The 27,047-nt window shown below is 46.8% G+C and overlaps 1 long non-coding RNA gene across 1 annotated transcript in view; it reads right to left on the reverse strand.

The window, feature by feature from the left end:
* Nucleotides 1-423: 423 nt before the first annotated feature.
* LOC114010722 (uncharacterized) overlaps nucleotides 424-27,047 on the reverse strand; it is a 33,819-nt gene continuing 7,195 nt past the window's right edge. Inside the window, exons 2-6 of the long non-coding RNA XR_003552323.2 lie at nucleotides 14,294-14,360; nucleotides 13,143-13,395; nucleotides 4,118-4,220; nucleotides 3,146-3,267; nucleotides 424-1,711 (exon numbers count right to left, since the gene is read on the reverse strand). This is a non-coding gene — a long non-coding RNA (uncharacterized LOC114010722). The remainder of the gene's footprint in view (nucleotides 1,712-3,145; nucleotides 3,268-4,117; nucleotides 4,221-13,142; nucleotides 13,396-14,293; nucleotides 14,361-27,047) is intronic.

Raw genomic sequence — 27,047 nt, forward strand, 5'->3', positions numbered from 1 at the left:
TGGAGCTGAATGGAGCTCCAGATTCCAATCTGGCAGAAAATGAAGTCCACAGGAAAAATGAATACTTCTTGGCTATTTTGAATTACCACAAAACCACACCCATAAACCCATCACTGATCTGAACCCTCCATAAGACAATTTCAAAAAGCAAGTTACTGTAAATTGAGAGTCCTCTTGCATTTATCATTCTGCAAGATGTCAGATATGTTTCAGAACCACAGATAATTAAATTTTGAAAAACATGAGTAATTAAAGACCTTGTTCTCCAGAAAGTCTTTTCTTTCCTGACTCTTGAGGAAAAAAATGTAACTGTTTCTAGCAATTTCTTCTTTAAAGCATTTTCAGAAAACAAAAAGCTAAAAGCTTGCAAGGGGGGGGGAGGGGCAGAAAGAAAAAAGATAATTTTAGTCGAAGATGCAAAAATCTTGAGTAATTTCTCGTAGTCTTTTACTGGAATCCAATAAACACATTACCAAATTACACTGTATATTTTACTAGGCTAAGTTATGTTTCTGTGTATTAGAGGCACAGCATGAAGAAAAACAATAAAAATATTAACCTCCTTCGTATAACTCAGTAGAGTTATAAAATATCTAATTGAATAAACTACATTTGACATGAACAAATGGCGACATTTCCATGTAATGTTGTCTTTTTGGCTTCCTGACAAAGAAAAGCTTAAGGAACTATGATTTTTGTTTCCTAAGGGCAAGTTCTTCTATTTTTATAAACTCAGCAATCAATACTAAAGTATGAGCATAAGCACTTTTAATTTATGAACTGTGTACTTTGAGTGAGTTTAATAGTTTAATCTTACACATGTTGTTATAAGAGTGCTTATTTTTGTTGTACCGTATAGGATTGCTTAATGGAAAATATTGCATTAAAGCATAAAAGCAGCTATATATTTATAAAACCAGAAATGGAATAATTAAGACACAGTGAAATTAATACTGTGCTGATTTTTTGTAAGCAGAAGAGCAGCATTAACTTGAGGGAAAGCACAACCCCAAACAGGGAGCCTGCACTGATGTCACCCCTAGGCAGAGGACCAAGAGAAGATTTGAAGGTCCTCTCTGGCTGGTGCCCAGATGAACAGGCTTCTTCCTCCCTGGCAAGCATTTGGCACTCTTCTTTTTCACTTAAAGACCGGAGTCCAGCACTCCTGAGTTTCGACATCTGGCTTAGGTGCCGTTTTGTACCCAATTCCCAACTCTGATGATGTGGCTTGTCCAGCGTGTCCCCTCCAGAGCACCGCTCCAGCGCCTGCCTGTGTTTGAATGGATCTGCCAGTTTGCACAGAGGTGGGAGTCAGCCAGGAGGGGTTACACGTGTTGGTTTAAACTGACCTAGAAAAGACTTAACAACAACAACACTCATCCATAAAAATATCACTCCTACTCATCTCAGAGAATAAGGAGTAGACTTTTATGAGACTAGCTGCAGAGTGAATCACTGCTGTCCATTGTTCACAGCTGAAATATAAAGTGACCTGCTGTTAGTGTTACAGAGAGGATGGCTTTTCCCACCGAGCCCACATTCAGCTCTGATAAGGATTTTCACAATGTGTATTTACCATGTAAAAGCAGGCTTTTTTGCTTTGTAATATTGATGTTAGCCGCAGATGGGCTCGTGGTTGCCATGCAGATGATAATGTTCCAGAGTGTTTCAGTTATTATTAAATGGAAAGTCGCTCCATTTGCATGTCGCCCTAGAAAAGGCACAAGAACCATCTTGAGAATCAATATTGATAATACTCTGAACATGAAGTAAAAAATAAACACACACAGCAATAAGGAGCATGTATCGTGGTGACTCTGATAGCTGTTAAAAGACTGCAATAACATGCAACAGGAAAAGCAGGAAATTTAAAAGAAAGCAAAAATCAAATGTGGCCTATCCAACTTGGTGAAACCCAATATCAGAGCCAATTCTTCATAACTGTATTCTGATTAAGGCCACGCATTAATTAGCAGATTGCAGAATGTCTATATACAGCCGCAAACTTGACGTGTCAAATCCGTGTAGCAGTGTAGGTGAGCGCCCCGTGCAGGAGGAGTGCGCACGAAGAGCAGGCAGACCCAGGCCAGCTGAGCTGCTGGTCATCTCCTGGGAGCGTTCAGGGGCCAGGGAGAGACCTCACACCACCTTTGGCAAGGGAACACAGCGCCCAGGCGAGCCTACACCTGCATTACTGAATGTGGGGCTTTTTGTTCTTTTTGGCCTATGGAAATGTAACGAGACAAAGCAGCAGGTGAGGAGGTTTGTTTCGTAATGCCAATTTGCAACCCACATCACACACAACTAGGAAAGGTGATACTCGCTCACCCAGCTGCCTCAAGCTAGGATGAAGAGCTCGTGACCACGTGTGGGACCAAATGGTTCGTATGGCTCACACCTTTCTCAAACAAGTCTAACTTCACAACCTGGTTATGTAGTCAGTAATAAATGGAAAATCATATCATCTGAAGAGCAATTTCTACACCAGCCAAACTGACCCCTCTGATAGCCTGCTGTGTTCTCTCAGTGCCAGCTTTTATATTTCTATTTATGGAGGAAATAAAAGATTTTCAGGAAAGCATACGTACAGTATTTTTCTTAGCTCATTTAATATTACTAGTAGCCTGACTCCTACTAAGTATTCAGTTAAAATAGATTAAATCAACCCATCAAAACAGAAGATCATGTGAATCAAGGCATGGCAATGAAGACCAGACAAGTGTGGAGTCCTACACACCCTCTGTAGGCAAGTCTCATCATACAGGCAGGATTCTCATTTATTTGATTAATTATGAGAGTGCGTGTGCGCACACATGCACAATAAAATAAAAAAACCCTTTTACTATGTTCTAAAAATATTTAAAGCAAGCAAAACCCACAGCAGACAGAACTAGGAAGGACACTGTGCGGCCGGTTTGGAATTTGAACCAAGGGAAAGGCAATTTTTCCCTTAGTTCCTCACTGATTGCGTGCAGTGCTCATCCCAGCAGAGCCCACGTTATGTCCTAAACTTGTCAGTGAAGGACAGCATTGATACTTTGGACACAGGTGAAAGATAGAACATGTTCAAAAACACTGAATAACTGGTGAAGTTGGGGCAAATCCCGATTCAGGGCTAGTGGTAAGCCATAGTGATTCCACTGACCTAGATGTGGCTTCTTTCCTTCAGCTCAGGCTGGGGTCAAGCAGCCTACTCATTTCCTGATGAGCAGGGCAGCATCGTCATTATCCACATTTAAACAGAAGAGAGGGACGTCAGAAACTAACCTGGAATGCAGAAACAATTTGTGCATCACTTAGTAGAACGAAGGAAAACAGTACATGAGTAATTGGAGTCCTCAAGGAAGGAAAAACACAGAACAACATTGGTAAAGCTGAAGTAAAATACAAATGAGAGTGCTTGTGTGTTCCCTCATCTGCAGCCACAGCTCTCAGCCTGCTTACGCAGGCTTACCTCTCGGTATGGCAGACAACTTTTCTGCAGTGAGAGGAGAAAAATCATAAGCTCAGCTCAGTATCTCATGATTTAATGCACCAGAAATTCACTTAGTTTTAATTTTTTTTTTTTAATAGTTTGCTATTTCAGCTGGACCCAGATAATTTTTTTTTAAAATTATTGTCACAGGTTTACCTTTTCTAATAACAGTGAAGTGGCTATGGATGTGAATTATAGCATTATGGTTGTTGCCACGGAAATAAACTGCAATGTTATAAGCACAAAAATAAAGAGCCTGCTGCAAAGGAAGATGCTGCAGCCATGGCTTTAAGGAAGTGCTTTTTCGCTAATAAATGTTGAACCAGTTCCTCCAGACTTCCTGAACCATGGGAGGTAATATAGCAGCCCCATTTTGCATTTTTATAGAACTGTGCATGATGTCTCAAATCACTTTAGAAACCAAGAGTGCCTCATATTTGATGGCTTGACGTTAAAAGGTAGTTTTGTCATACCAGGAACTCAAGTGGGACCTTCTGAGCCTGTTTCTGTCATGCTGAAACACAATCCCAGGAGCACGTAGTTGCCAAAAAAGAAAAAAAATAATCTCTTTTGCAGCAAAAATATGCATGCATGAGCATGGCTAAGATACCTCACAGCAGACCCATCCCTTCAGAAACTCACCTTACGCGGGAGGACTTCTCCACTGGCTGTACCCTTTGAGCCTGTAGCCATGCGATGCCACAGAGAGCTGCAAGGGGGCCAAAGGCTGGTGTGATCTAGAGACCTGTTTTAAAGGGAGGAGGAAAAAAAAAAAAAGATTTAGTGTGGCTTAGTTATTCTTGCATGATCAAGGCAAAAACCACACTGTGAAAAAACCCCTCACTTGCAATCAATTAAATACCGTTTTGAGAAAAGCCATCTCCTAACCTTGCTCAGAGGATCCAATAGACCATTAGTAACGTCCCAGCCCAGGTGGCTCACATCAGCCTCACACACGCTGGGCTGCCCCACCAGAGATGCTGCCTGTGGAGGCAGCAGCCGTCGGGAAGTACATGCTGGGAAGAGACCTCTTTGGTACTCAGGTTGAAGACATGGTTACTACGTAAACAAGGAAACCAGTACTGGCTGCAGAGAAGCCCTGGCACCCATACGTGCTGGTCTGCATCTTGTGAAGTCCAGCTCCAGGGCGTGGGGGAGTGAGGAGCTGCGGGTGCAGCTGCTGTCCTGCTCTACGTGTTCACAGAGAGAAATAGGTACCAAACGAAATAGGTTTCCAAAGAGCATGCCCGTGCCAGGGAGGGGACGTGGGACAGCAGAGCAACAGGGGACACAAGTCCACCACTCCCACCACAAACATGTTCCTTCAATTAACAGAGCAGAGGCACAAATGAGGTTGCAATAGCTCCTCATTTTTTTACTTTCTAATCCGCTTTCCCAGCCCCTCCAGAAGAATCAGAGGACCAGGCTTGCAGAGGCTCCCTTGCGCATCCCTGCCTTACTCGACCCTAACCCACCCTCGCCGGCTGGGATTCTGCCTCGCTTGGGCAAGGCTGCAGGTCATCATCCCCGGCAGCTGCCCGTGCCCTACCTGCAGGGGTGCTGGGCTGCCAGCCAGCCCCGCCGACCTCCCTGGCAGGCGCACGGGCAGGCATGGTGGGACAGAGCCAGCCAGCCGGGCTGAACGCCCCCGCCCTGCACGTCGGTGGTCGCTGGGCATCAGGGAAGGAGCAGCTAGAGGACGCAGCGGCCAGCTGTGGGCATTGCCAAAGCCCACCCTCCATCTGCTCTGCGGGTACACGCAAACACACTTTGCTTTCGTAGTCTTAGGCCGACTCATGTCACAAACAGTCAATTAGCTTTTTAAAAGTTAAATAAGCAAACAGAACAGGAGATTATAACTGATTAACTGAAGGGCAGGAAACATGAGAAGCTGGTTTACTAGAAAGAAAAGCTCTTGTGCTGAGATCTCCAGTAATTAGCAGCAACAAGACCTACAGAAATTTATGAGAGGAAAAAAAATATCGAACCCTTCCTGTTTAAATGTTCTCTTTTCACATGTTTTGCTTGGAAGACTAGCTTAAAATACAAACACAGGCTGGGTCTCAAATACAGAATAGGTTCATGCTCTGCAAAAGTCATATGCTCAGATTGCAAATCAAATGAATGTGGATCAATGCAAGCTTTTTTTTTTCTTTCCCCCCAAATTGTGTATTTTGTTAACAGCTGTCAGATTGACAGCTCAATACTTTACTTCAAGCATCTGGAAGGCGAGTTGGTTACTGCTGGCAAATGCTTCAGGTCCTCCTCAGAACACAATTGTAGACCGAAGCCACTAGAGAGTAAAAGGAAGGCTTCCTTCGCCGTTACTGAACACTGTGATTCGGTCATAATTCAGCAATTTCAGCTCAGCAATGGCTTTGTGACCTGTTTATCAGCCTGCATGGAGCTGCTGTCGATTGAGCAGAAGCCTACCTGGTTTCATTACACTGGTTCAGAAGTATCTTCCACCTGGTTCCTGGAGCAGCAGAGTCTCCCTGATTCACATAATGAGATCCCCAGGCAGAGCTGAAACCCTGACCTAGATTTCAATAGCTCTCCAAGCTGTGTTTATGCATCTTCAGCATGGCTGTGTTTACTCTTTTAAATTGCAGATAAATTGCAAATTAAAGAGAACCCTGGGTCTTTTTTTTTTTTTTTTTTTTTTAAGGTGCATTTATCTCTGCTTCACTCTCCTGGCTTTGGCTTTCTTTGGCTTTGCTGGATATTTCAGGAGAAAGCTTGAATCAAAATTAAGCCTCGCTCCAATTGATAACAAGCCATAGGATACACTTGGAAAACCAACGCTAGCTGAGCAGCAGTAGTTTCATTGCGAAGGAGGACAGCAGGTCTGATCCTGACTGAACACACAGAGTTGTCAGGTTGTTATTCTGCATTATGTTGTGCGAAGGTCCCAGGTGCAACTACAGCTCCAGGACGTGGGTCTCTGCATGGGGTTGAGGATGGTGCTTGAACTCCAACGCAAAGGTGAAGTAGAGCAATATTATTCCATTTCCCTGATAGTAACTTGCAAACACCCGAGGTAAATCTGCCTATGGATACAAAGCAACATAGAACTGGAGGTGGCCCTGGGGGGCTGTTGGGCCTCATAGTCCTGTGAGTCCCACCAGCAGCGCTGGCAGGGTGGCCAGCCCCTCTCCCATGTGGGGGCATCACTTACTGTTTGCACCTCACTTCCAAAAATCCTCAGCAGCGGCCAGGCTCTTCCCCAGCTGAAATGGGTGACAGCAGGATTAGGCCACTGCAGAGGATTCTGAAAAACCCTCAGATACAGAGCAGCCTTCCCTCACCTTCCAAAAACAATCACAGATTTGGGGAAGAAAAAGCCCAAAGCTTGAGCACCTTCCATGACAGTGCATTGTGGTGGCTCTGCGTGCACATCCTCACCACGGGAGATGGTGAGGTTATCAGCGCCCAGCAACATCTCATGGGAAATGATGGAGCAGGGGGCTAAGCTAGCAACTTTCCTTTGCTAGCTTACCACCACTGGAAAGCGGGGAGCCCTTTTTCATAAGCCACCGTCATAGACACAGGAGGTGGCGTCTGGCTCCTTGGGCAGTGATCTCGTATTTGTGTAAAAACCTGCCTGTGGACACGCTGGAGGCCCCTGGCTGGGGCCGCTGCAGAGCAGGGCGGTGCGGGCAGCAGGCACGTGCTTTTTGGAGCCTGCTGAAGCCTTGTTCACATTAAAAAGTGAATGAGCGAGTGACAAACTGTTGAATATTTTTGGCCTAAAAATAGCTCTCCCACAACCTCACCCTGCTTATTTCAGTGCAGCACTGAACTGCCATTAATTTACACTCACCGGAAAAGAGAAGGAATGATAACATTTTTGTTCTTTCCATAAATGTTTTCTATTTGAGTACTTAACATTGTGGACTTCCTTTGATGGGACTTGCGATGGCAAAAATACATTTTTTCAAAACGGTTTTTAGAAATCCCTGTCAACACTTGGATACCTACAGAGCTGTGACCGCCCAGCTGTCACCTCCATGCGAGTTCCCCAGCAGCCAGCCCTGCAGTGACACAGGTAGGAGGCACAGGTCTCTGCTGCAGGCAAAGGTGAGAGCTGGGGAAGAGCTCTGCCCTTCTCAGCCCGTCGGTTTGCACTCTGATTACTCCTGCTGAGAAAAAAATTCCCAACAGGTCTGAGAGGCGGGAAAGAGTGGCAGAATTAGGGCTCTTTCTGTGCTTGGAGTCAGGCAGGGCTTGAAGAACTTTTAACACTGAGAAGGGAACAGCTCAGCTTTGAATGCATGGGAAGCTGGAGATAAAGTCTGAACAGCCCCCTTCAAATCAAGAACTTCATGTCTGCTTTTGCTCTGCGTGAGGTACCACAGCCCTTTCCCCTTGCCTGCTCTTTGCACACACCAACGGAGATCCCACGGAGCTGAATTTTGTGCCATCCTGCTCCCATTGCCTTAAGGAGGCATGCCTGTACTCAGGGACTAAGCCTGGAATAAAGCCCTGCTCTGCATGGTGAGAAGATAGAGAATTGACCTTCAGGTGAGCAAGAGGTCCTGTTCCCATCCCTGCTGCAGCCTGCACTCTCTCAAGCAGCCCCATGCTAGGGGTCTGGCAACCACATGGCCGCTCAGCACATCACACCTTGCTCATCCGGCTGAAAGCTACCTCGCCATGGAATGCTTTGGAGTGACACCGGCAGCGATGGGGAGCAGGAGGAGCCAGCCCACCCCCTCCTGTCACAAGGCACCGCTCTGCCAGACTAAGCAAATCCCTAAAGCACATGAAATGCTGTAAGCCTGCCGTGAAGCCACCTCCTCGTGGGCATGGTATCCCATACCCAAGGCAACATCCACCACTCGGGCTGATAGTTGGCCAAAAGAAGAGTTGCAAAGCTTTGTCCAGGAAGGAACATTAGCTTTTCTTGCAACTTCACTGAGAAAGATTTGGAAACTGGTCCCCGTAATGAGGTGGGTATTACATTTCTGTCATTCTGCAAAGGCTCGTGAAAGCCAGGCACCACCTGGCACAGCACTGCCTGCAGCAGCAGTTCCAGCAGGCAGCTGGGGCCGTTTCAGCTCCGACCGTTTTCCCCACAGGTACGTTCATGAAACTACCTCTACTCAAAGCCCATTGCTGGCCCTGCTCATGCAGCCTGAACACTGTCCTGCTGTTTTCAGTCAGGGTTTTCGATAAGCCTTTTGCAGGATGAAGTCTCCCTCTTTGAAGCACTTGCATTAGTAGCCTCTGCTGTTTGTTGTTAATCTCCAAAACATGACTGTAAAATGATACAGTTGGTTAAATAGGAAAAACAGTTTTTTCCAGCTGCCCTGATGGCACTGTCATGCTCTGTTGTGATGGCCATGACCATGTACATTACAGTGCCCATCAAATCTCCCTGTTTGGGCTTATCTCTGCTGCTGTCACTTGCTGGTGAGGCTGTTTGGTGCGTCACCCACCCCACCTCACACTCTCAGCTCCAGTCTGTTCCTCTGTTCCTCCATATGGCACAAACCAGGACTGTGATGCTGATTAGAAGAGCTTTAAAATTTATCTTGTTTGATTTATGTCTTCAAAGGCCTCTGGAAAATGTAAATCTGCATTTGGGGGGGGGGGGGGGGGGGGGAGGGAGTACATTTTTGAAACAGCTCCAGATTAAGCACATACAACAAAAGGCAAGGGAGAGGAGGTCAGACTGACCAGAGAGGTGTGGGAGCCCATCTTCTCTTCTTTGGCAGGTCACTGGGGCAGTCACCGGTGGTGCAGCAGGCAGCTCTCCAGGCTTGGTCTGACCTGGTGACAGCGGCCATGGTCCAACCGAAGTACCAGACTGTCAGCGGGGGCCCCGGGCAGCTCTGGCAGGAGTGGCATTTCCTCAGGGGGTTGGAGGAAGGAGTGAAAGGATGGTGAGTTGCAATGCTGGGGGATGCCTGAGCGGTGGGATGAGCCCAGCTGGCCATGCAGCTGCAGGGAGGGGAAGGGCTGGGGGGTCCCCTGCCTGTCTGGGACTGCTGTGGCTCCCTGGGGATGCAAGGGCACTGTGGGCAGACTTATTGCCTGCACATTTTGTGTCCCTGGGAAGGTAAGTAACCTGTATAAATACAGATTAATGTAGTTGAAAAGATTTGGATGCTTAAATCTGTAGCTTTTAGAACAGATGGCTGCTGCAGGACCCCACTGCCTCAAAAAAGGGGGGCATGGAGATGCAGGAAAGAAAAGGCCATTCTCTGCCCGTGTCTTCCCATCAAACACACACAGTGCCTTTTATTTATTTATTTTGCAACGGCACTGCAGAACCCTGAGACCAATAATGGACCATAATGAGCTAAAACTGCTGACCACGGCTTAGCTGTATGTAATTAAAACCCCGGTACATGCATGGCGTTAGCGAGGAGTGCCCAGGGAGCAGTGCATAGCGCTCTGGCAGCCTTCCCATGAAGGGCCGCCCTGTACCCCACCGCCTCTTCCAGGGGAAGACCCCTGCACCGGGAGCCTTCCCTCAGCTGGGACCGCTGCCGGCAGCCAGCAGCTGGGCCCCCATCCTGGCAGGGCTGCGTGCCCCCACGGGTGCCACCAAGTCCACCCGAGGGGAACTCAACCTCCAAATGAGAGGTGCCTGGGAAAAGTAATATGAATAAACAACAAATCAGCAGCACTCGCAGATGCCCTGAAGGTGATACGGGTTCTTTTATGTTCTTCTAAATTAGATTCACAGAAATTCATTTAGCGATGCTAACGCTGCAGGCCCAGGAGGACTGCATCATCCTTTATGGGCGCATAAATACGTGTTTCATTCTCTGTCACATTTAGTATCAGCAAAGATTTCACACACAGCTGTAGATCAGCTCCCTTTTGATCACGATCTGCCACCCTTTTCTAGCCATTCAGATTTATAGCAACATTAATAGTTTCAAAATAATAGCATTTACTGTATACTAGATTTCAATAAATTAGAAGGAAGCAACAGTTCCTAACAAAGACTCCAGAAAGCAACAAAGCTGGACTGAATGTAAGCTTTTTCATCCCAATTAACACATCCTTGTCTATTGGCAGAAAGTTTCCATTGCAGCTGTGAGAAAATAATTCCATGGATTATGTCACATTGATTCAAAGTGAAATTCAAAGCCAAAGAGAAAGCACAAAAGCATTCCCTATGTTCTTACAGAAAATATCACTGCTTCAATTAGGTGCTACAGATGCTTGGAGTAAACATATTTTCCACTGGTTTTCTTAGAGCCATACCCACTTAAATCTCCAATATTCTTCTGCATGTTCATTTTTCATCCCAGTTTCATACCACGCCTCTGGGTGTTAGTGGTTAAGGGGATACTGCCAAGCAATGAAAGCCAAGAAAAGCTGGGATAAGAAGGGAAAATATGGCCTTTATATAGTAAATAAACTTTTCAGCCTTAATGTTATGGCTGCTGTCAGTATAACTCAGAGAGCAAAAAAAATAACCCAGTGCTAGTTGTACCTTTCATTTCTTGGACCATGTGAATGTCCAGTTCTCCAGTTTTCAATCTGCTCCCAATCCAATGGAAATAATGCACACAACTGAGCATTCAAGCCTCTAATAAATCTCATCTTTGTGCGGAATCCTTGGGATTCAGAATGAAAACAAAACTAGATAAGACTTTTCAATATTTCAGTAAAACCTGACTTTTTTCCCAGTAAAAACTTGAGTTCTAGGGAGTCTAAATATCCTGTTGATACAACAAGCACACAGCAATAAGGCCGGAATTGAGATGTCGAGCATCTGTTAAGTAGTACATGTGAACTGTACATAAATACACATAACACCTGTGTGGATCTTTTCAAAACAATAATAAAAGTTAGCAGCCTTGTTGCCAGAATAAACTGGGAGCATCCTAAATATGCAGGTGCTGGAAGATAAAACCTCCTCAGCTATGAAAGTCCTTCCCAGGAGCACTGATGGTCGGGGTAGCTCAGAGGTGGGAATCCCGATGGAGACACACCTTCCTCCCTGGCTGCAGCTGCACCTTCATAGCACCTGCGATGGGAAGCTGGAGCCACGGCTCTCCCACCCACTGCTAAAGAGAACCTTTTGGTCCTTTTGGTCCTACTCACGGAGCCAAGTCCCCCTGAATATGCTTGTGCTGTTCTCCATATACACCAACAGAAAACTGTCACCCCAAGTTACTATACTGTACATCCTTCTCTTCCAAAAGTGTGGGCAGGGGAGAAAGATGGGAAGAAATCACCGGGTTTATAGGTGTTATAAATGCAGCTTACTTTAGAGCTAAAAAGTCCTGGCAGATGGTACCCAACATCTGGGAGAATGTAAATGCCCAGGTATAAAATTTGTTTTCTTTGTTTCTCTTTATTGAGACCCTATTTGGTTACAGTGTGTTGTGATAAGTTCTATTTCCTATGCTTGTCTTCTAAATTTAAATCTCAAAGCAATGTTTATAAACATTACAACCTATCAGTTATTACTTTAGTGCAAGGCTGAATTCACATCACTGATGGTATGTATAAATATGTCACATGGAAGTACCTCTACCACACTTTCCCTAACAAACCTCTAAGATATTATTTTTTTAAAAAAAGCAATGGCTGAGAAAAAATAAAAAATATATTAGCACACCCCATGAAAACAAATGGTCTGACCCTGTAGGAATAAATGCAGGAACAGCTCCATTAATCAGATAAAATCCCCCAAAACTATAAAGGTTCGCTGTTTTGGGGGCAGGAACCATCTCTCTTTATTCCTCTTTGACAGCAGCAGGTGCAGCCGGGAGCGCGAGCCGTGGCAAGCACTCCTAAGCCCTGCAGTAACTCCGTGCTACAGCCGTTCCCAAGACAGAGGCTCTGCCTGCAGTCCCAGGGAAGTGGCACGGGAAGGCTGTCGGATCCGTGTTCCCTGAGCCTCTCCCAGCTGGGCACCAGGGAGCTACAAGTGCTCCGAAAGCCTTGCCCACCCCAGCACGTCAGGGCTGGCTGGGGTGCAGCAGCATGGCACGCTTCCCCCCGCCCACCCCCCGGACCTTGCCTTTTCCTACAATTAGCTCTGGTTTTGGCTAAGTGGGGAAATCTGGGTTTCCCTCCTCTGACCACTGCGGCTGCCCCCCAGCTCCCCCAGAGATGCCAGGCAGATTTTGCTTTTCATCAAGCATGCAGGAAAACCACAAGTCCTCCCTGTTTAGGAGAGCAGGACAAGACTGTTCCCAGCTGAAACACCGCAGGAGAAAACAATAATCAAAAGACGGATAGCTTCTTCCCAGTCCCAGCACTGCACCGAGAGCCCTCGGCGTGAGCTTTCCAGGGGCTAAGGGAAATGAGCAGATTTAGCTTGCTAAATCAACAGCTGGGGTAGCGAGGGCTATTTACCACAGCTGTACACCTGAAAAGCCTAGAAAATATTCCTGTCGGGGGTATGGGAATAAAAGACCTGGAGATATAGGTTTTTTAAAGGCTGGTTCTCTCCTTAACATCTTTCTCTTCTGCCATAAACACAGGCAAGAGGATACAGGCGAGGGGAGGATGCTGGCAAACATCACCTGCCACGGAGCCTGCAGATGGCCCAGATGTTACCAGAAACTTAAAAGGAATGGGAATATTTTCTTTGAACCAAGTAAAATCTAATCATAGCCGTTTGTTTACATAGCCCACCCCCCTTTGTAGTGCATTAGCAGTTATTGTTCCAAACTCTTGCCGCCCTTACCACTACATCCAGCTCCCAAGGTCACTGGGAAAATGCGGCATCACTCCTGTGCACAGGCTACCCAAGACCATGCTCATCATGGAGAAGCTTCAGGTTCCTTCCCTTCCCTTCCAGCACTGATCATGGCGTGCCCTGCAGGTCCTTCCTCTCCTTCCGCAGCCTGGCTGCTGGGCTGGCTCAGCCGCCTCCGCCTGCCCCACGCCACTGCTCCGGCTAGTCTCCAGCTACAGCTTTCGGATTTGGATGGCAAAGGCTAGTCACACACAGAAAGGATAAGGAAAAACGGGGCTGACATGCATTCCAGAGCATTTGGAAATCAAGTCCTTACACTGTGTATGTAATTCTGGATCACATCAGTTTGAAAGAGCTAATTTACCAAGTTATTTCCTTACTGTACTGCTAATTCACCAATATTAAACAGAAACAGAGTATTAACTCTTAAACCATAGAAATAAAAAAACCCAATCAATCCCCAAAGGCAAAGATAAAGATTCACCTTGCATAAAATGCTAGGGGGTTAGCTGGGGCACAGGCTCTGCCAGTAGAACCCTGGCTCTGTTACCAGCATCTCAGTGAAGGACAAGTGTGGAACTACGCAAAGGAGTGCACCGACAGCGGCACAGCACCCAACAGCCTTCACCTGCTTGTAAGTCACCTTCTTGGCATCTTACTAGAACAGGTTTACAGAGAGAACATCCTTCAATTAACCAGTTGGATCAGGGTCATCTTTCCCTGTTACAAATTCCTCTAAATTATGGAAAAACAAACTCTGGGGAAGAACGTATCTTTTACAAGTGCTCTATGAAGTAACACTGGGGGTAAAAAAAGGATGGACTTGTTCTTGGCCCCACCTGTACTTCAGTTCATCATGAAAAAGTACTGTCCTTGTATTATTGGCAGTAACCTGAGATTTCCTTCCTGTCATCTCGTAACAGAGCAGTTCTCTCCCCACAGTGGCATCTGTCTTCTTACTGTCAGCTCAGAAATTTTGCTGGGGATTCCCAGCATCAGGTCCTGATGGCCCCACTGGGGGGGCCAGGTCTGGTGGGGAAATCTGCAGCCACCCAGAGCTGTACATCAGTGCTGTCTCAGGGGTGTCGTTGTTCCAGGACGTGACACGAGCTGCAATAAACTAAATGAGATTTTTTTACCTTCCGTACCCTGAATGGGACATTTCTCTCCAGTGAGGTCGGGTGTTCTCCAATGAAATAGCTGCATCTAAGGAGAAGAGAGAAAAGAGAAATTCACTTTTGCGCACGTTAGCATGGTCTGCAAGAAATGCATAGGCTGACGAGACAAAATAAGAGAGCTTTTAATAGCAAAAACATGTTTTCTTTGGCCTACATGCAACCCAGAGCTTTCCAGGTGCTCAAGCTTAAAGGAGTCATAGAGACCTAGAGCGGCATTAATGATTTAACAGGCACAAAAGGAGGCCCGAGGAAATGATCCCTCCTTCCTCCTATTCACTGCGCGGGCACAACTAATGCTGGCTCTTGGATCATGGGGATTTTTCAGCTGCTCTGAAAGCCTGAGTTTTGTTTCCCCCTTCATTTCCTTCCTGCTAAAGACCTCCTTGGTGCACAAAGCCTTGAAGCTGATCCATGCTCTCTTAGCGGGAGCAGAGCTTTGGATGAGCCCAGTTTGGAGCCAGCTGCTGAGGCCCTGAAGGTGGACACTCGCCCTCAGCAGTGCAGCTGGAGCCCACCAAAACCTGATGGCAGCAGCTTCAAGTTTTGGTTCCTTATCTGGTTGTCAGAAGGGGTGCACGGTGCCCAGTTGCTCATTTCTCCACACCAGCTAAATGCAGCCTGCTGGGAAGCCGGGAAGATGCCACGAGGACTAATGGCCTCACCGAGCTGCAGCATCTGTCCCCAGACAGTGGGATGGTCTCGGTCCCCACTGCGCTGCCCTTGCACCCAGCCCCAGGGGCCTCGGGCTGCTCCTCCGAGTCATCACTCTGGTCCTGCTGATTCGAAATACAAGCTGTTCATCTTCTGCCTGAATTTACAGCAAATGATTCCTTTTGGGGCAAATGAACTGCTACGGGGGATTGTCCTGGGAAATTAACAGCTATAAAAATTTCCAGAAGCCAGTGACAGAGCACACTGTTCCCCGGGCAGATGACTCAGTGGATTCGTTGTGTCATGGTGTTTTTTTCTCAGCCTCAGACACCAAAGCCCCCAAAAGTACATTTTGCCTTAGCTTCTGCCACACAGCATCCTGCCTTTACAGCTGGCATGAGGCAGACATCACCAGGAAGGAGCACAGGAGCTAATTCTGACTGCTGAGCGGGGTGAGAAGCACTCCCTCTACAAATACCAATAGCACGTTGGTGTTGGCTTCTGCCAGGCTTTTACCATCAGCACCATCAGCCTTGCAGTGGGTGTTTCCCAGCTATCACATTTCGTGCTGGCTGCATTTTTTCAGAAGAGCTTATACAAGTTGGGACCACTTTAGTTCAGTTAATAAAATTAAAAAAAAAAAAGAAAAAGAGGGAAAGAAAAAAACCAATTAATCAAAAATTATCCAGATGAGTCTTTTCTTACGCTCATTTTTTTAGGCTGTGTTGAGCAATATTTTCTCCACACTTAACTAGGGTGGAAACAATGCAGATTTGAGAAGGAGCCCTTACATCAAGCTAAGACAGGCTTTGTGAAAGAAAGGAGCTAAAGTAGGGCAGAATAAAACAGGAAAAAGGGACACATGTTCCTCATCTATCACATAATTTTATAAGATGCTGTAAATGAAGTTAGTTTTAAGAGCTGGCCGCAGTTGGTCTTCCTATGGAATTTTCAAGAGGAATCAGTAGGGCTTTAGCTTTATGTTACTCCTTTATACAGAAACTTCATTTATTTGTCCTGCAAAAGGGCATTTGTACAACAGCACTTCATTGCTATTCAAACCTCTAAGTGGGGCGTAGTGGGGGTGATGCTGGGAGCCTTCTGCTTGCCCACGGGATCAAGTCTGGTTTATCTGTTCTGACCCAGGTGTATGATTCCTACTAAGGCAAAATATTCCAGCTGTATGCTGTTACACAGCTCCTCTGAGCTGTAGGGAACACCTTCTGCAGTTGTTTTGGAACACCTCAGTGCTGCAAAGCCCCCAGTGAATCCCCACAACACTCGCAGCCAACAGAAAATCAGCCAAGAAGTAGTACAGGGACACAATGAGGAGTCATTTCATACTTGTAGCACCAGGCAGAAAAGCCCAATCTTTACCTACTGCCCAGCAGCCCTGAGACACAGACAACACGGGGGGGATGCCAGCCTTTGATCACACACCTTTTCAAGCAAGCTGATGGTGCTCTAGTTCCTATGCTCTTCCAACCCAAAGTCTACTACTTGCTTCTCACTTCCCCCATGCCCCTATTGCCTAACCACACAGCCCTACGATGGAGGGGAGATGCTTTCCACTTCAACTGGGGGCTGCAGCCAGCTGAGAGTCCCCCGCAAGGCCATTTTCATGGGGGGCATGCTCACAGGTAGTGATTAAATACAGCTTATTGCTGTTCTGCTCTGCAAGGTGGAAGAGCAGGTGCACATTTATAGCCAAGGAAGGTTCATGACCCCATTCAGAATATGAAAGGTACAGAAGTTTCTTAGAATTTGTGCTAAAACTTGTCAAGAAAAAATAATAAAAAAAGAATTACTGCGTTTTGCTGCTTATTCAATTCAGTCACAAGAGACCAGATGTTTTCAGGCTGCTAGATAGAGAGTTCAACAGCAAGTTCAGTTCAGTGTCAGCCATAAGTCTGAAATACAGGACATAAGTGCTTTGTACAAGAAGATCTCATTTTTCTAGATCAGGTAATGACTTGAACACAAATACCTGCCACAGTTACGAGCAGATTTTTTAGAAGGATGGAAGGCAAAGGGAAGGAGTGATAGCTCATTCAGATAGTACAGAGTGTCCTTCTAGTAAATTGACAGACTTATAAGAAAGATGTAATTAAAAGGCTGTTTATACAACAACAGTTTAGGAAACTTGTAAGATGGAAAAAAACTTGAACGTTTGACAGATGTAGTGATGAATTTCAGAGATCAGTGATGGATGCTGAGTCATAGACATTCTGGCCAAAAAAAGGGTTCCTACCGATAACTCCCCTGGGAAGCCAGGGGCTATATACATCAATAAATCTATTTTATTCTGCCAAGTGTGTAGACACATAATTATCCAACCTGTAATCACCCAGAACACAACATGTATTTTTCAAAAAAAAGGTGATTTTAGAAGCAGTAACAAGGGAGAACATTGTAAGTATCTGCTTTGGAGCAGGCTACAGCAATGCCATAAAGCCTGGAAGCTCAGGTTTGTGCTAAGAGCAAGGTCTTTGACGTATAAAAGCATAAAACAGCAGAAAGCAAAACCCTCACAGATATGTATTGTTAGTAGTTACGTGTGGTGAAACACGTGTGGCTAGCTGTGCTAGCTCGAGTGTAGCACACAGAGCCTGCTCAGCCTGACTCTCTAGGACATTTCCTCGACCTACCTCTAAAAACAGAACGTGCAGAACATTGGTTTTGCAATATGTTAGTTGTACTTACTAAAAACCTTTCCGTAACACATACAGATACCATCTTCTGTCATGGCCTGAAACACTTGAAATGACAGTTTCCTCAAAAATCAAACAAAAATTTATATCGAGCTGAAAGATGATGACAGACTTCAGTGGGATTAAGCAATTTCTCTCAGCATTTTTGTGGGTTTAACTAAATCCAGAGGTTACAAGCAGAAGGGAAAGAACCACCCCCAGATTTTCCACTTAAAAAAAAAAAAAAGTGAAGAAACATTTTGAAAGAACTATAGAAGGTAAACAGGCTGGTTAGACATGATGTACCATAGCCTTGACCTCCCATCTACAACTCTGTTACTCCCATTCAAATCAACTGCTGATATGGTTTTCTTCTCACCCAGCAGCCCCAGCTGCTTCTGAATGTTTCTGCTTTCGAGCTCGCAAAAGGAAAGAGGGCACAGGGAGGAAAGTAAAACATGGTTAAAAAAACAGCAGCAAAAAGCTTTGGCTCTCTGAGCACCAAGAGACTGACCAAAAGTGCAGCACCTCTTCAACAAGTTGCTTCCGACAGCTCTTCAGTGGTGAGGCTGGCACAGGGCAATCCCGAGGGGAGGGAGCAGCAGCCCCGCACCTTCCCTGCCCTCCCAGCCAGCCTCAGGGGAAGCAGGGCAGGCCCATCACTCGCCCTGCAACAGGGACAGAAGTGGGGCAAGTATCACAGGTAAGCAGGCTGCTTCTCCAGAGCAATTCAGGGATGCTGCAGTCAGTAAGTCACTCCTAGTCACGGAGCGGGGGGAAAAACCCCCAGTGTAAGTCTTAAGGAGTCAGACGGACTGATTGCACCAGCTTTGTAATGGGTATCTCAGATTAAAGCATCTCACCTGCTGCTTCAGGAGCACTGTACAGCTCTCCAGATGACAGAGTTGGTTATTTTGAATGCACAACACGTACGACTGATAAAAGAATAAACCTGAATCATGCTGGATACTTTTGTTGAAAGAGTTAGGAAAAAACATAGTCATCTGACAAAGAAAACCACATTATAAAATTAGAGATGAAGCCTGCAAGGATGGATTTAGCTATCTTAATGAAGTGCCCGTCAGTGATCTGTGTATTGTCCAAAAAAATTTAAACAATATACTTGATTGCTAGAAGAAGGACTAAAGATCAACTGAAATTCACAGAGGAGCTTGTGCATTTTCACACAGAAGACTAGGGCTAAGGTGTTAGTGGTACACACGCCCTGTATGTACGCTGGAATGTATAACATGTTTTCACAATATACGTTATTATACATGTGTTTGTGCATAAAAATCATTTACCAAAATTGATATTGCTAGTTGGGCCTTGACATTCTCACAGATGTTTTAGTTCTAACCTAACCTCCATGCTCCAGGTTCCCCCGCTGCCACTGCCTGGCGATGCAGGTGGTGGGAAGGCTGCCGCCAGCCCCCTCCCCCCAGCCACGGCCTGGCTTGCCACCAGACCTCAGCCATAGAGATGTTATGGCCATTTCTCAGCTCTTCTCTCACCCTTCCTTGGTGACACAAATCTGTGGACCACTTTTGGGTTGCGAACAGGAGATACCATCACCTGACATAAATCTCACCACAAGTGGTTCTCAGGTACAGCACGTGATGGAGCAAGCTAATGCGGCGTGCTGTGAAACAGTCTCTTGATTAATCTTTGCTAGGACCTAAAAATTGGTAACTTCCTAATGACTCATGGTAAATCAAGAAGTTCTAGGATGTCCTGAAATAGAGTAAAAAAAAAAGTGTAGTAAATAGCAATATCTCTTATGCAGACCAGGAAAGAAGTCTACAAAGGTTTTCTGAACAAGCTGGGAAGTCAGATTTAACTTCTCTCTTAAGTAAGCAGTAAAAGAGGAAACAAATGAATTTTGTTTTTGTGGTGTGCCAGTTGTACTTCTGACCAAATTACTACAGTTATTAGCTGCTTGTTACACGATCACCAAAGAGTTAAGTACCAAAGGCCAGCAGTTTTTCCAGGGTGTTTTGCATTTTTCAGTACTTAGACTGAGAGCCATTGAGCACATTACCACATGCAAACATCTCCCACAAACACCCGTTCCTCTCTGTAAATGGCTGGCTTTTGCTCCCGTTGAAAGCCGACCAGATGCCAGAGCCTGGGAGGCTCGGGGACTGCTGAGCACTACTCCGAGAGCTGGGGCGGCAGCCAAGCCACACAGAAAGGGACAAGTCAGGTAACTTGTTACAGCGGCTATTTTTCCACTTAGGCTTCTTCTGACTCCAAATAAGCATAAAATGCAACAGCCAAGCGCATCTGAGTGTATGTGAGGTCAGGCACGGAGAGGAGGGGGGCAGGAGGAGCTGCCCTCAGAAGAGCTGAGTCACCCTGGTGCTACGCTTAGGGTCAGCGGTGGCAGTGACGCTGTGCGGGATGGTGTAGGGACAGTAGGGAAAGGCTGGGAGCACAAACACCCAGCCCTACCGTGGGCCGAGGACAACAGGCAGGGAGGGGAGGGAGACACCCAGCAGCTCCAGGGGAGAAAAGTGCCCCAGGCCACACGTGGTCCCACTCCATCAGTGAAGGTCTGGCCCTGCAGCAGTAGGCATGTGTTTCGAGTTTCCCAGTATATGCTGAACATCTGGTTCGTTATTTTCAATTAAAAATAAGTGAGCCGTACTAGCTCCTTCAAGGACACTGCTGTTCAGACTGCTTTCCTGCATGGCATACTGAACGGCTTTAGAGGGCGAGAGAAACTGCGCTTGGCAACTCAAATGTTTTCAGATTTTGGCAATGTGACAAAACTTCCTGATGAGATGGACGCATGTAATGCCCTTTCCCTTGCTGTTTTCCTCAACTCGGGCATCTGCAAGCGCTTCTCTTTGGATCATCTGGAAGTGACATTTGGAATGTTAGATTTTAAGTAGAGCGCAGCCTCTGCTGATAATAGACACAAGATGGCTGATTCTGATTCTGAAGGGCCAGTTGTCCCCTGTGGAGGAATATTCAACAGATAAATTTTAATAGGTAACAAAAACATGTGGGATTCACCAGCTTGGACAGTAATTTACCCATCATTAACCATCATTACCCCAGCCTTTGCCAATAGAGTTATACTGAGTAACCGAAGAGAATAAATTGCTCTGTTGAAATACCTCATGCAAAACGGTTAACTAAAAGAACACAAAGACAAATATTCCATTTATTTTGTTTGTGGTAATATATCCTGATTTTGCTTGGCTCTGATTTCTGATTATGCATAATTCAAGTGACAAAACGTATAATAATAATAAGCAACTGGCACACACAAAAGAAAGCTGCTCCCATGGGTTTCATGCCTGTCTCTGCTCCTTTGAAACTGTGAACAGGCTCTGAGTGTCGACTGTTAAAAAGAAACAGGCAAACAGAGACCAGTCCTCATCCAGAGGGCCATCAGCACCGCACCACCATGCCTTGATCCCTGTTCAGAGGGAAACAAATAACTTTCCCAGCAAACTATCAGGCCAGCCCCAGCTGCACGGGGCAGAGCCAGGCAGCGAGGCAGGGGGACAGGGCTGCAGCCCAGGGCTGGGGTCTCGCTGACCATCACCACGCTCCTGGTGCCCCTGCGGCACTTGCCCTTGTCTTCCTCAGCAAAACGACATGCAATCGCTTCAGATCAGCAGAGGTCCATGGTAATCAGTGGAGCTGTGCTAGTCTACAGCTGCTGAGGAGATGGAAAGTCGCAATTTTAAAAGCTTAAAACAAAATGAAACCAGAAGACCGTAGCCCTGCACTTGACATGTCACTGGTACACAAGCCTGACCCTGTTGATTGCTGCAGAACTGCTTATCTTTCCAGACAGGTGTTCTGCTGTATTCCACCAAAACTGCTTTTTCATTCGCCATTATCTCGATCTTCCCCAGGACAATCCTGTTCCATTATACAGGCAGGACCCACCAGGACACGGGAATATGGAAACCATCAGTTAAAGTCTTAATCATTGCAGTGATTTTGAAAGATGCCTTGAATGCACAAGCACGGCCATCTGCCACATATATGTCTACGGATGAAGACTCTCTGTATGCTGCCAAAGAGCTGCAGACCTGTGAGGGATTCCTGTGGCAAAGCCTTTGCAAGTCGGAGAATATTCCCATTCATTTACCTCTCTCCATAAATTGGCCAAAGCCACCTCCTGCAGCTCAGGCCTCAGCAAAGCTCCTGGGCAGGGGTTTATTTCTTCCTACACGCTCATAATACTCAGTGCACTTTCCATTAACAAGGTTGAAAACCCCAGTTAAAGCAAGGATGAACACCCACTGGCAACACGTGTGTGACTTGGTACACAGCCCTGTCTTAACCCCATTGCAACGTGCCTCCCTTCCAGCCCCAGCAGGAATGTGCCGAGTTCGCTCAGAACTGGACCCTCCGTGAGGCCTTGGCTTCTGCTGGTGGTATTAAGGATGCAGAAGTGTTTCTGCATCATAACACAGTCTTACCTGTCTCTTCTTTGTCTCAGTAGTGCATACAGTAATGCCTCAAAATACATGTTTTGGCATGAAAACAAGAAGAGATATAGAAATACCTACACGGTATTTAATAAAAGATTTAAAAGTGGGAGAAAATGCACTTAAAATACAATCAAACTGCTAGCTGTCTACACCTGTAATTCCCTCCCTGCATTTAAGACAGCATTTAACCTGGAATAGAATTACTGTCATTTTGTTTTCAATGGTTTTGTGGAAAATCAAAGATATAGGCTCGACAGCCAGTACAACACAACTGTGCAGGGTACTCCCTCACCCTCACAAAACCAGGGGGGGGCCCTAAAGCTATGAAATAAACAAATACAAACCCTAGGTTCAGGCACAAGAAGGTATTTTGGAAGTTCAGACCAAGGTCCCAAGACAGTGAAAGTAGAAGCTTCTGCTGAAAAATGCAGCTTGCGTCAGAGAACAGGTGACAGCAGGGTGTTGGTAAGCAACTGAGCTTCATTACAAGGCCTCATTGCCTCATGTGGGTCACGGTTACAAAGCACAGCAATCCCATGAGCTGGCAGGACATTAATCTCTGCAGCTGTAATTGGGTTTCCTCACTCGGGTGCTGACTATCATACATTTAGCACTCGGGACTCCAAAGAGCACACAAACCATCGCTCCGGCAAAGCAAGCAGCTCCTGCTCTTCAGGGTCATAGGGATGCTACATCCAGGAGCCCAGCTGCGCTTGTAAACAACTTTGCAGTATTCGTGTATGCTTCTCTTTTAGGCTGTTGTGAGCAAAACTCAGCTAAACACTTCCCCCTTGATCAGAAAGACGACTGCAGCGGTGCATCACCCTGCAGCCCTGCGTTAGAAATCGATGCGGCGAGAAGGAGGGTGACAAACTCACTGCAGAACAAACAGCTGGGGAAAGGGAGGAGGAGATGAAGACAGACAAGGAAGAAGCCTCTTAACATTTTAAATCATGGTTCTGCTTTACAAGAGGACTTAACACAGCAGTGTGGGTTTTTCACATTGCCTTCTGTGGTACCGGGGTGAAATTTCTCACCCTGCAAGCATACGGAAGCTCTAGCAGCAATGAAGAACTAAACAGAAGCTTTCCAGGCTTACATACCATTACTGCTGGTGAAAAAGGTATCGGATGAACTTGGATAGCAATTAAAAGTCTTCCTTTCCAACGGCCCTTGGCCACACTTGGGACACCCCAGCAACAGTGCTTACTGTATATCTGCAGTACAGATGAGCGCTTATTAAACTTGCTCATTACCTGATTTCAGCAGCCCAGGCTGAAGGAAATTCCCTACCTGGCTATCTGAGGATGTGTACGGTTGGTAAAACAAGCACCCAGAACGGTGTTTGAAGGGAGGTGCATTTTAAAGCTATTTTCTTGACTGCTAGTCCTGCTACCTTTTAAAGAAAATCAGGTGCTTCTTACCCTTCAAATGAATCTGAGAGCTGGATGAGCATAGGTGCCAGGGCACAACAGACATTTATTTTTAAATACATCACATGTTTGGAGGAGGAGGCATGCCTGGCAGACAGCAGGAGAACCACCACACTGAGGGAAAGAGAGCAACGTTCAAATTAGGTGAGAGGAGAGGGAGAGGAAAAAACCTCTTGGTTTTCTGCAGTTTGAGGGTGCTTGGCCCAGGAACTATAAGCCTGAGGACCAGAAAACAATACTTATTTCAAAAAAATGCTTATTTCAAAGTATTTGTTATCACAGCTCACCCAACATATTTACATTAAACTGCTTTGCTTTTTCTTGGAGACTTGGTATTTAATGTGTTTGTTAGAGACTAAAGAACATCCTTTGAGAAACAGATTTGCTGGTGTTTCTGGATGAGCATGCTCAGACTATAGTTTTAACAGGGTGGGTTTTCATGTGTTTTGGGTTTTTTTCTTTAAAAAGAAAATAAAACAAGAGTTACATTTACATTGCTGAAACTGTATTTCCATGAGCCCCTTCCCACTCGCCCTACCATTAAGAAAAAGAGCAAGAGTCACAAGTTAGAGTTTGGCTTTTTAGTGACCGAGGTTGGAAACATTTGGAAGGATTCCACCTTCAAAACGCTGGTGATGCCTAAATTCCATTCAACATAAGCTGCAGGTTTTGATTTTCAGAAGAGTGCCAGCACTCATCCCTCAACAGGGCTTTGCTAGTGGTAGCATCATTAGTCCTTTTTATAAGGAGTGCACCAAGAAACAAGTTTTTATAGAATCATCCAACCTTAAAAGCAAAAAAGAGGGACATCTGGCACAGAAAGCCATGTCATGAGCTGCCCCACACACCGCTCCCACAGGTCTCCAAGTGAGGTGGAAGAGCAACACCAGGGCAGGCAAAGAGCCCAGCAGCAGAGGCTGCTTCACCTACTGTAGCCAGGAAAACTTTTCTATCTAAAACTTTATTTTCTAATTTGTTAGGACCTCTGCTAAATGACAGCTAGATATATGCACACCTCAGCTCCTAATGCATTTTTACAAGTGTAATTTACTCATTTTTCACTTGACCTACTTCCAGTCAGGCTTGGTATTAAAGAAATCTTTCAAAAGGCACTAAAAGCTCTGCACACTGTATGCTAAACGCTTATTTGTGTGTGCCCCCTGAAAAGCAAAAATTAGAAAGGGAAACTTAATAGCATTTGACTTCAGTCTAATTCCTGAGGAGGTCAGGGGGGAGCTCTGCTGTTGGCCTCGGCCGTTGCTGCCATGCAAGCAGCACAGTGCAGCCGGCAGCTGCTTCCCCATCACTCCCAGGTGCTGTGGGTAGCTGCAGCCACCAACTGCCTAGCACTTTCTGCCTCCAAACCTTTCCTTTTCAGGTGCTTGTAAAGCTGAGCAACTGAAACCAGTCACATCAAGATTTTTTTTTCCCCAAGCCAGGTGTTTCCCTGAGGCTGAGCTTTTCATGAAGGTTTTAGTGGGAATGTTTGTACCAGGAATGGGAAGGAAAAGGAAAATTCCTCATTTTGGCTCACTTAAAACATTACAGTGGTTTATCGGGATGCTGAGCAGCATTTTGACATCCTGGAGGGGTGGTCTCAGCAGCCTTCAGTGTTTCTGCAAGAAGCCGCTTCAAGCAGAGCACGTCCTACACCTCTGCAGAAAGGAGCCCGGTCACACTGCTGCAGCTGGCTCCCGACTGCAGGACGGGGTGTGAAACCGGGAGAGACAGGGAGCTAGGAGGAGAAATCTGGGATGCAGAGATAAGAAGGAAAGCAGCACAGCACAGGGATATCAGCTGGGACGAGCAGGGTTGGACGGAGCCATCATCACTGCGTATCTCCCCAAAGACAGAGCCAGTTCCTGAAGCTGGCTGTCTCACCGCTGCCTGTGACATCTGAGGGAGAAGCACACATCCCATCGCTCCCGGCCGCTGCCCACGGGAGAAACACTGGGAGCCTTCTGCTACTGCTTGCTCCAGGACTAGCTGAAGGATGGTGGGAAGAAGCAAAATATGCAGAGCATACAAACTGCATTTCAGGCTGTGGGGCTGGGGTAGCACATGAGCAACACCACGGGAAGGTTAGTGGGAACTGGGGAGCCTCTGCGGTGCCAGGAGCTGGAGGACAGCCTGCTGGACCCCTCCCATGGAAACTCGGCTCAGCCTCCTCCGAGCCACAGGCTCTCCCTGGCTTCTGCCTGGCACTGGCAGCTGAATCACATCAGCTTGGAGCTGGAGAGCGAGGCACAGAGCACGTGCTCACCCCCCCGTTGGATTTTCCATCTGCACTGCCATGAGATCTGCCGGTGCTTGGCATCACCAGCTCCCGTTAGCAGCAGCATGCTGCCAGCAGCAACAAACTGGGATCTTTTGAGCAGGGAGGGCAGCTTTGTTCGACTTTCGCTTGAAGGACGTTAACAATCTCCAGGCAAGCAGCCCAGCAGCCACCAAAGGGAGCAACCCATCCCTTCATCAGAGCCGTGCTATCCTGCAAGCACAGCAAGGTCCCGCTGCCTGTGTAAGGCTTCACCGCACAGGTGATGGCAGCTCATTTGGGTATCCTCCTGCACTTTGTCCATGTCCCTCAACTCTCTGGCATTTACTTGAAGCACAAGAAATGAGCTGAAAACCCCAGTGACATCTGAGGTCACAGCCTGCGCAAGGTCCTAGGGTTGCCTCTAACACCCGAGTGTGCTTACATGGCTTCAGTGCTTTTATGCTGACTATGGAAATAATTTGACTAACAGACTTAAGGAGCTTTACGCAGACAGACTTACTGTGAGCAAAACCTGCTGCCTGCCTGCAAGAGCAGCTCCACGCACGTGGTTTAACTCTGGGGATACCCCAGCATAAATCTGGAAATCACTGGCCCTAAAGCGCCAGGGCAAGGAGGTTCATGCCAGCAGCACATCCCCGTCAGCTAGCTGTTTCCCAGGGCCCCACTCTGCAGCCATCGTTGGCTGCTGCTGCTCAGAACTTGCGAAGACTAGGGGTCTCTCCTGCATCTAAATGCTGGCAGTCAAATTGTTCCTTTTGAGCTTCAGCGTTACAGGATCAGCCCCATGAGCCAGCAGCCGTCAGCTCAGCAGAGCTGGAAGGGGGCTGTGGTGCCAGGGTGTGTGCCACAGGGCAGAGCGGGGGGGTGGCATGGCACAACCAGCCCGCATGAGCACCCGCTGCAGCAAGGAGATGGATGTAGCTCTGGCCAGCAAGCCCCGGGGACCCGAGGCACACCAGCAGACCGGTACTGCAATACAGCAAAGGGCTGGTGGTCAGCTGGCGAGGGCACAGAGGTGTCCCCTCCCTCCTGAGTTCTCACCGACCCCCAGCCTACACCGACAGCTGTGACTGACATAGGAAGCACCGCAGGGCCAGCCATTCCCACCGCACACCATCAGCTGCTGGGCGTGTGCAGGAGCACCTTCGCAGGGAGCTGCTCCCCGTCCCTCAGGGCATGGCTCCCACCATGTACCCACAACGG

The sequence above is a fragment of the Falco peregrinus genome, chromosome 12, assembly GCF_023634155.1.
Source record: "Falco peregrinus isolate bFalPer1 chromosome 12, bFalPer1.pri, whole genome shotgun sequence".
Classification (NCBI taxonomy): domain Eukaryota; kingdom Metazoa; phylum Chordata; class Aves; order Falconiformes; family Falconidae; genus Falco; species Falco peregrinus.